The following is a 9,487-nucleotide window of genomic DNA, read 5'->3' on the forward strand; positions in this document are numbered from 1 at the left end:
AGCCAATATTCTCACTTAATCAAGCACCTGCTCCATGTTTCTCCTTTCCAGGAACGAGATCTATGAAGAATTTGCATCTTCACTGCCAGCATCTTTGCCGTAGGCACTGAAGGCTAATGTTCAAGAGAAGGCCCTACAGTCCACTACCAGGTTCAAAACTTAGTAGCTCAACTTCCTGTGACCTTAGGCAAGTTATCCCAACTATAAAATGCAGAAAAAGAAGCGTATTCATCTCACAGGATGATGGTAAGGACTAATGAGACAATGTGTGCACTTAGCATGGGGCCTGGTATTTGGTAAGTGTTCAATAAACGAGAGATGCTGGTATTCTTATTAGACTGTCTACTTATTTCTATTAAAAGTCACTGTGGTTGCCTTGGGGATGTGATACAGGACAGAGATCCCAAGATTACTAACCACCAAGAATGCGATGAAAAAGGCAAATCATCTCCAAAAAGTCTCAGGAAAACGATGGGCTCAACTAGAGAAATATATTATAAATACATTCACTTCATTTTGTAAAACAAATTGTCACCCAACAGGATACTGACCACAAAGTGTGGCTTTATTCAGTATTACACACCCTGCCCCAACTTAACAGACAGAAGGTGCTAGATTCTTACTCTCATTTTGGTTGGTTATTTCCTCTGCATCCACCCAAGTACCATGAGCTAGAATGAGCTAGAATGAATACAATCCCCTCTCGGGGGCTGGAAACACAAAGGCACACTTGGGTTTCTCTAGGACCTAAGACACCGTTTGGTCTTTGGGACCTCACCTTCCCCACTGATTTGAAGAAGAAAAGCTTCAAAGTTTCCCTACCTGAAATTCAAATCAAGAACTCCACCTAAAGTTGGTCACTACCACCTAGGAGAAAACAATTAAAATTGCACTTCTGATGTCCAGAATAGGCAAATCTATAAAGACAGAAAATACATTCATGGTTGACTAGGGCTGGGGGTTGGAAGGAAATGGGGAATGACTGTTAATGAGAACAGAGTTCTTTTTGGGGTTCTCAAAAGGTTCCAAGATTGATTGTGACGATGGTTGCAAAACTCTGTGGAGGTACTAAAACCCACTGAACCCAAAGTTTTAAACAAGTGAGCTGTATGATAATGCAAATTATGTCTCAATAAAGTTGATGTTTTAAAAATTGCATTTCTGTCACTCCTACCTTAAACTATCAAAATAAGGGTAATCTATACGAGAAAGCGGAAGTCAAGTTTAAAGGGGCAAAACCCCAGGAACAAGTTGAAAAATCAGCTGTCAAGATGGAAGGAAACATAGTTCCTAAAAACCCACACCACTCCTCAAAACCAACAGCATAACTCATTTTCATTTCTATGAAACCACATTTGGTTTGCCATTGAGTCCATGAGACTGCCAGGCATGAAGTTGAATGCATTCTGCAAGCTTTTTCTGAAAGGCAGAGAGGGACAGACAGCCAGCTCTGCCACTGAGGGGGGAAAATTAATCTAATCAAAAAGGTTGAAAATTTAAGCTACCAGAATGTTCTTAAGAACAGAAGAGATGTCAGGAGGCTTATTTATTTTATTCCTTTTTAACTCAGTAAAGCTTTTTTTGTCATAACCACAACTTGATACAAATGCTGTTACCAAGATTCTGCCCACCAATGGCTAATACACACACAACTGTGTAAGTTACTAACAACTGGCATGGGGGAGGCTTGGGCCTAACTCCCTGCACCCAAGCCAAAAAATGTCCCTCTGTGCTCTTAGTGACTTTTGCTCTGAGAATCACCAACCCTGAATGTTAGAAGACGGCGACACCAGCTACCAGGCACTGAGCAGCGTGATGTCCCAGGGCCCAAGCAAGTGCATTTTTCACATGCTCTATCTCAGTCATTCCTCACAATAACCCTAGGAGGTCTGTGTGGCTATTCCCATTTTACAAAGGGGGAGCTCAGGCTTAGTAACATGCCCAGAGTCAAACAAGTAGTATGCAATGGGGGGAGGGGAAGGGTCAGAATTCAAACTCAGGAAATCCAAATGCTTTTAATTCTACAAGTCTGAACTTCAGCTCAAGCCTCTATCTATAGAAAGAAAAGAGAAAAAAAAAAAAGACTTAAGCACACAGAATCTTCCTGATTGAGACACTGATTAATCAGATCAGAGGAAAGAGTCCCGGGCGAATGAGTCGCCACAGAAAAGGCCTGGACAAATTAGCACCGGAAATAACTGAGTGGGAGTTGCCAAGACTGTACTCCACATCAAATGAGAACTTTCTCCAAAAGCAGGATTTCTTTCAAATGTATGTCTCAAATTATTTTAGTGCATATCCTCTATGTGTCCAGACCAGAGATCTAGTCTCTAGGGAAAAACTTCAAGAGGTTCATTTTTATGGAATTCACAGCTTTTATGAGGTTCTCAAGAGGATTCAAGAGACAATGTATAAGAACCGCTGACCTCAGCTGACCTAGACGACAGTGCTGTTTCAGGGTTAAGTGCACTGGCTTTGGAATTTGACAACGTGTGTTTAAATATACTTAATTGCTGTGTCACCTTGAGCAGGTTACAGACCTCTCTGATCCTGTTTCCTCATTTATAAGGTGGAAAAAACTGTAACGATGATCTAGCTGAACTCTGCCAATTTCTGGAGGCCAGTTTTATTGCCTATGATTAACACACAAAGGAAACCTAAACCCAAAGGGTTGCAAATACTAGTCATAAAATATAAAATAAATATAGTTATAAAATAAAGACAAAATTTTAGAGCTGTAAGAGAATACAGATTATCTAAACTAGTGTTACTTATACAATTATGTATTTAAATTGTACTGGAAAAATACTAGCTTTCTATAATATTAACAGTAGTAATAAAGATGATGTGAAGAAAATTAATACACAAATACTAATATAGCAGTATATTACATATATATATATATGTGTAGCAAGCAGCTCATAACAGAATGCCTGAAGTCTTGGAAACAGTGATTGACTCCACTCTTCATTATTTCAAGAGGTCAGGTGTCCTGTTCTAGTAGTAGTTAGTGTTAGTTAGTAGTAGTAGTAGTTAGTGTAGTAGAGCTGAATATATAGAGACCAGAATACCTAGTTCCCTATCAGTCTTTCCCCCAAGTTACAGGGCTGCTCCACCCCGTTAAACAACTTAACCCTTGAACCCCATCACTGCAATGTTCCTCCTACCCAAAGAATTCTTGCCCCCCCTCCAAAAAATAGCAGGCAAATTGCCAGTCACCCAAATGCACCCTTCTCAGAGTCAACGCCAAGATACCAAATGCAAGTCTAAATTCTAGCACATTTGATCCAAGGGGTTCCACTGGGGCAAGCTAGATAGGGCAGAATTAAGAGCTCTGCGTCAGCAGGAACTCCATCTCTAGCTCAAATCAGGTGGATTCAAAAGCTCTAGCCTTGCTGCTAGAGCTGTGTGACTGTTGGATTGTGCTTCCCCCAAGCCTCCGTTTTCTCGTTTGCCAAATGAATAAAATTACAGGAGATAACTCACAAGTGAAGCAGTGCCTGGCATGGAGTACACCTCTGCAGCCACACGGGCAGCAAAATATTCACTGCTACATCCTCAGTGCCCACTGCAGTACCCAGCAGGCACTCCAAACATTTGCTAAGTGAAGCAGAGAACCAATTAAAGCCAGCCTGAGGTTCAATCAAAGTTCCTGGGCCAAACCTATAAGTGGGCTCCTGACTTACTCCAAACCAGGGGTCACATGTTCCCTGAACCAAATATGACCTTGGTCATTGACAGAGGGAGAGTCTGTTCACATGCTTCAGGTAAGGCACTGCCTCCTGCAGAGAACCTGCCTCTGAGAAGCCTAATCACATGGCATCACAGTCTTGTGTACATTTCACCCCGGAAGATTGGCACTTTTGGCTGCTCTGGCATTCCATTGTCTCTCTCTTCACTTTTAGAAGCAACAGGCTCACAAAATGACATCTCAGGCACTTAACTTCTGTAGGCCTCCTTTAAAGAGGCCTGGGAACAATTCTTACAGCTAGGACACTACTCTGCTAAGGCAATCTTTCTTAGCTGAAAAGTATCATTTATTAAGAAATCCAACACAGAAACAGGAAAAAGAGTCAAAGACAATTCCACTATCTGCCCTTATGTTGTCCCTGATTCTCAAAACTACAAGATGGACTGAGTTATTTTTACATGGATACACTGAAAAGGTACCAAAAACGTTCTCACAATCCAAGGCTCTCATCCCTAGAAAACTCTGATTGGGCCAGAAGGAGAAACTCTCTGGCTCTGCAAAAGTCAAACAGAAGGCAAATTTCATTTCTCGCCTTGTACCAAAAGGAAAAAAAGCAAAAATGGTTTTACAAAAGGTCTGACAATCTTTAAAATGAGTTTAAACCTCTCCTTTCTGAGAAGTAAGGACATTCATTCTCAGACCTCTGCGTTTTCAAGGATAATGGGAGAGGTAAAAAGGAGAGCGAGGGAGCAGGAGAGGGAGACAGTAGGGATATGTTCATTCTATTTTTAAACGCTCGCCCACAGTTTAGAGTAAAGGAACACTCTGATTCTGTACTCCCACCCCTGTCACCTTCTGCTAAATACAAGAATCAGAACCTGCACACGTACATGGCACTGATTCTAGATTTAGGGGTTACTGGCTGCCAATACTCCAGGGAATCGAGAGCTAACCAACCATTCCACCCAGAGAAGCCAGTGGTCGGGACTAGGCTGGAACTGCAAACAGGGAGCGAAGCAGTCACAACCCACAACCCGCCTTTTCCCAAGGGGAGGCAGCGCCCCCTTGGCAGGGTAGGCTCCATTCTCATTGCTGGGCACCCAGGGGTGAGCAATTCTTCCCCTAAAGGAGTCGCAGTCGTGGATGTGATGGGGTTTCCCAGCAGGCTGCAGCGCGCTGGGCACTCCAGTCCCACTCCCGGGACACCTGTGTGCTGTGCACACCCACCTGCACTGCCCCAGAGCACCACCCGCGCTCGGTCACCTCCCTGAAAGCAAACGGCTGGGCAACGGATCTCTTTCCTCGTCTGATAGTTGTTGGCTCGCCCGTTTTACGTATCCTTCCTGCCTCAGTAGAAGCATCAACACCCGTGAATCAGTGCCCGGGGACAGAAGCCCAGCGGGCAACCAGGCTGAGCGCCGCCCCACGGCCCTCCCGCCCCGAGCAGCGTCCCTGCCAGGCCCGGGGCACTCACTCTTGAGCGCGCTGATGAGTGACTTCCCGTCCTTGATGAGTTCCTTGATGAATTTGTTGGTCTTGTCCAGCTCCGCTTCGTGCGACTTGAGCGTCTCTCGGAAGTGCGGACTGTCGAGGCAGCAGTCGCTGAACTCGAGCGCAGGGAGCCCCATGGTGCCCGCGGCGCCCAGCCGGGGGGCGCGCCTCCCCCGGAGCACGGGCGGCCCGCCGCCTACAGCTCGCACGCGGCGGGACCCCGGCCGGCACCCCCGACGGCCGCCGGCTCCACAGGTGTGGCGCCGGCTCGCCCACCGCGCACTGTCCGCGGGCGCACACGACTCCCGAACCCAGCCGGGACCTGGCCGATGGGCCGCTGCTCCGGCTGCGCGCAGGGGAGCGGGAGGCAAGCAGGCAGCGCAGCGGCGGACCAGCAGTGGCGCCGGGAAGAGAGCGAGCAGGCAGCAAGTGCGGCCGCCGCCTCCCCGCCTCCTTTGCTGGCTCGCTCTCCAGCAGCCTTGAGCGCCCTCTCACAGCAGCCTCGGCGCCGGCCAGCGTCCGGGCCGCTCGAACCTGCTAGCGATGACCTAATCCCCGCCGGACCAATCAGCGCGCTCTCCCCAGCCCGACCCTCGGGCCGCCCGAGGAAGCCCGGCCCTTCCGCGGTCTTGGTCCAATGAGAGGGATCTGGAGGCGGGGTCTGGGGCGAGGGGGCGGAGACCCACGCCACCGCCTAGGTCCGCAGCGCAAGCTCCGCCCCCTCCCGCCCGCCCGGTGCTGCAGACCCGGAGCCCTAGGGGTGAGCGCGGCTGTACGTGAGCCCCCGCCACCTTGCCCGCCTGCTGCGGCACGAATTGTAGCCTCGGACGGTGTGTCTGCTGGTCTGGTGGGCGAAGGAGTCTAGATGTGCCGAGCATGAAAATTCTGGGAGTTGGGGCTGCAGTTCACCACAGCCCGCCCTGCACTGCTGGGCAACAGAGCTTGCACTCAAAATACAGCCCCCTGCGCCGGGAGAACCCACAGCTTCCACACGCTCCTCTTGCAGTCAAGCAGAAAATGTTCGCATCTTAAAATTACCAGCTATTCTTGTCTGCAGTCTTCCTTCCCCCTATAGTCCGTCCCCCTCACGGCCACTCCTGCTCAAAACCCGCCCACGGCTGCCCCTAGCCAAAGGATCTCGCATCCCTACGAGAATTTCAACCGCCTGTTATTTTCCTGCTCGGCATCTAGCACAATTTTATATAATTCCGTCCACTGCCTGTCATCCTTTGCCACATGGTGAGCCTCACGAATGCACAAGCCTCTGCAATTTTCTTGTCCACTGTTATAGCCCAACATCTAGAACAGTGACTGGCATTTAAAAACGGATATTGAGCGCTTACCATGTGCTACGTATGCTACGGTGATCGATAAATATTTGTGGAATAAATGAATAAATCCTTTACCATGGCCCTCCCCACCTGCCACGCCCAGTGTGTTCCCCTGTCTTCCCTGTGTTGGACCACAGGATTCAATTCTGGCAGCTCACTCACTGCGCTTGTCAGGTTGGGTCTCACGGAATGTCTAGTGCTGAATTGTGAACTCCTGGAAGATTGCGACTGTCCTCGAACAAATTATTTCTATGTCCAGGAACTAGCGGCCTTCCTTCAGTTAAGTGGGGGTTTGTTTGTTTGTTTGGGTTTGTTTTTTAAATAGGTCTGCTCTGTGCAGGCACTAGCTTAGATGGCAGGGATACAAAGATGAATAGACAGAATGAATTTAACAGCTGCTGGTCAGTGGGCGAAACAGCAGAACACAAGCAATAGCAATGCTGTATGACGAGTTTGGATAGAAGGCTTGGATGCTTGGGAACATGGAGAAAGGGGTTTTAGCTATCTATGTTGAGAAAATAATTGATTTATTTATTAAATGCATAAATGAATGAATGAATGTGATCTATTTGCTTGCTGTATCTTCAGATTTAGGCTTGATAGCAGGCCCAAATAGATAGAAAATTACAACCCTGAAAATAGTTGTTCTGTTTTTGTTTTTTCTTTTTTTTGAGACAGAGTCTTACTCTGTCGCCCGGGGAGAGTGCAGTGGTATCACCCTAGCTCACAGCAACCTCAAACTCCTGGGCTCAAGAGATCCTCCAGTCTCAGCCTCCTGAGTAGCTTGGACTATAGGCGCACACCACCACGCTGGGCTAATTTTTCTGTTTTTAGTAGAAACAGGATCTCGATCTTGCTCAGGCTGGTCTCAAAGTCCTGAACTCAAGCAATCCTCCCGCCTCGGCCTCCCAGAGTGCTAGGATTGCAGGTGTGAGCCACCGCGCCCAGCCAAAATAGTTGTTCTTTACTTGCCAAGCACGAGAAGGATCTAGAATGGAAACTCCATGAAAGTAAATCTGTTTAATGCTTTATCTTGAGCACCTAAAGGTAGGTGTTCTAATTATCTATCAGTACATAACAAATGACACCAAAAGTTAATGTTTAAAATGACAACAATCATTTTATTTTCTCTCATGATCTCTGTGGGTCAGAAATTTGGGGAGGCCTTGACTGGGTGTTTCTGGCTTGCGGTCTCTTGTGTGACTGCAGTTAGATGGTGACAGAAGCTGGAGTATCAGGTGGTTAGCTGGGCATCTCCCTGTCTTCAGGTACGCTCGGGGCTTCTCCATGTCATTCATCTCTCTGTGTGGCCTAGTTTAAGCTTCCTCACAGCATGGCAGCCTCAGAGCTCTGTCGGGAATGTACCAGCTCACAAGGGGAAAGCTGCATTTCCTTTTATTTCCTAGCTTTGGAAGTCACACCTTCATTGGATACAAGCAAGCATAAGCCCACCCAAACTCAAGTGGTGGGGTGGGGGAATAAGGCTGTACTTCTAGAATGGGAGGTATTGTTGTGGCCATCTCTGAAAACTATAATCTGCCACAGTGGGCCTGGAACATGGTAAAACATTCAATAAATGTTAAATTAATAAAACAAAATGAGATCCACCATTATTTGTTTTATCCCATTGAGGAACATTAAGCAAATGTGTGTAAAATAATATATATATACTAATAATAATATATCAGCTATCACTTAAGCTCTTGGTTTGTGTCAGGCACTCTGCTAAATTATGTACATACATTATTTAATCTTCACAAGGTGAAATTGGTACTGTGATAATCCCCATTTTTCAGAAGAGAAATGGAGGCCCAGAGTTGTAAATTGATCCAGGTTATCCAGCTTAATAAGTCTGTGTGGCACACACATATGTGCAAACATATGACTTAGTATGCCCATTCACAAATATGTAAATATGTGGATAATGTGTAAATTTCTTATAAATTTAGTCCAGAATTTCCACAAAAGACCTCCCACACTTTCGGGAGTATTATCATAAACAGAGAATCAGAGTGCAGCAGTGCTGAGTACGGAAACTGGCACATGGAAGGTACGGCTGTCTGTCTCCTCCTAGAAAATAAGCTCCACGAGGGCAGAGGTTTTGTGTTACTCAGTGCTGCAGGTCCAGCGTAGAACAGCAATCGGTACTTCAACGGTGCTCAACATCAATGAGAAGGATGCAATTAATAAAGAAAAAATAGCGACTCGTGACAACATAGGTTACATCCACGCATGTAAAAAAACAGTTAAAGCCTAGAAATCACTTTCATATGATAAATAGAAATAATTTAGTCAACATTATTTGGCCTGAATTCTTTGGTTGAATGTCTGAATTCCTTAAAATTAGCCCAACAATTAGTCCAAATAGTTGTGCTTTCAGTATCAATGTATTTTAAATCCATATTATTTCTGACTTCAATTGTCCAAATAACTTTACACCTGCCATACAGTTACCTCCCATTTGTAGAAACTTTACCATTGGCAAAGCACTCCCATATATGTTGTCTCTGAGCCCATACAATCAGAAGTGGGCATGGGCCATTCACTCATTGGTTCCTCAACACAAACTTGAGAACAAGTCTGGCCCATGATGAAGCGTTCATGGGTCCTCATATACCTGAGAAGTCCATGGGTAGATCTAGCTTCAGAGAAGCCTCGGGGATCTAGATGGTGATGTTGATGATATTTATTAAGCTTTTGCTGTGTAGTAGGATCCGTGCTAACTACTTTATTACATTTCCTCATTTAACATTTACTACATTCCTGGGAAGTAGAAACTGCTACCATCCCCATTTTACAGGTAAGGAAAATAAGGCTCTGAGAAATAAAGTGCCTAAGGTCACATAGTTACTGATGGAGGTAGGCTTAGAATTCAAGTCTACTATCTTAAATAACTATCTCCATATAAAATTCTATAAGAAATACATTTTATGCATCTAAAAAATTAATAAATAATAATAGCCAAACACCTGAA

At 45.8% G+C, this 9,487-nt stretch overlaps 1 pseudogene; it reads right to left on the reverse strand.

The window, feature by feature from the left end:
• The window catches only part of LOC105811541, a 65,885-nt pseudogene extending 60,566 nt beyond the window's left edge, over positions 1-5,319 (reverse strand).
• Positions 5,320-9,487: the final 4,168 nt, after the last annotated feature.

This window comes from Propithecus coquereli, unplaced genomic scaffold (genome assembly GCF_000956105.1).
Source record: "Propithecus coquereli isolate 6110/MARCELLA unplaced genomic scaffold, Pcoq_1.0 Scaffold236, whole genome shotgun sequence".
In the NCBI taxonomy this organism is placed as follows: Eukaryota; Metazoa; Chordata; class Mammalia; order Primates; family Indriidae; genus Propithecus; species Propithecus coquereli.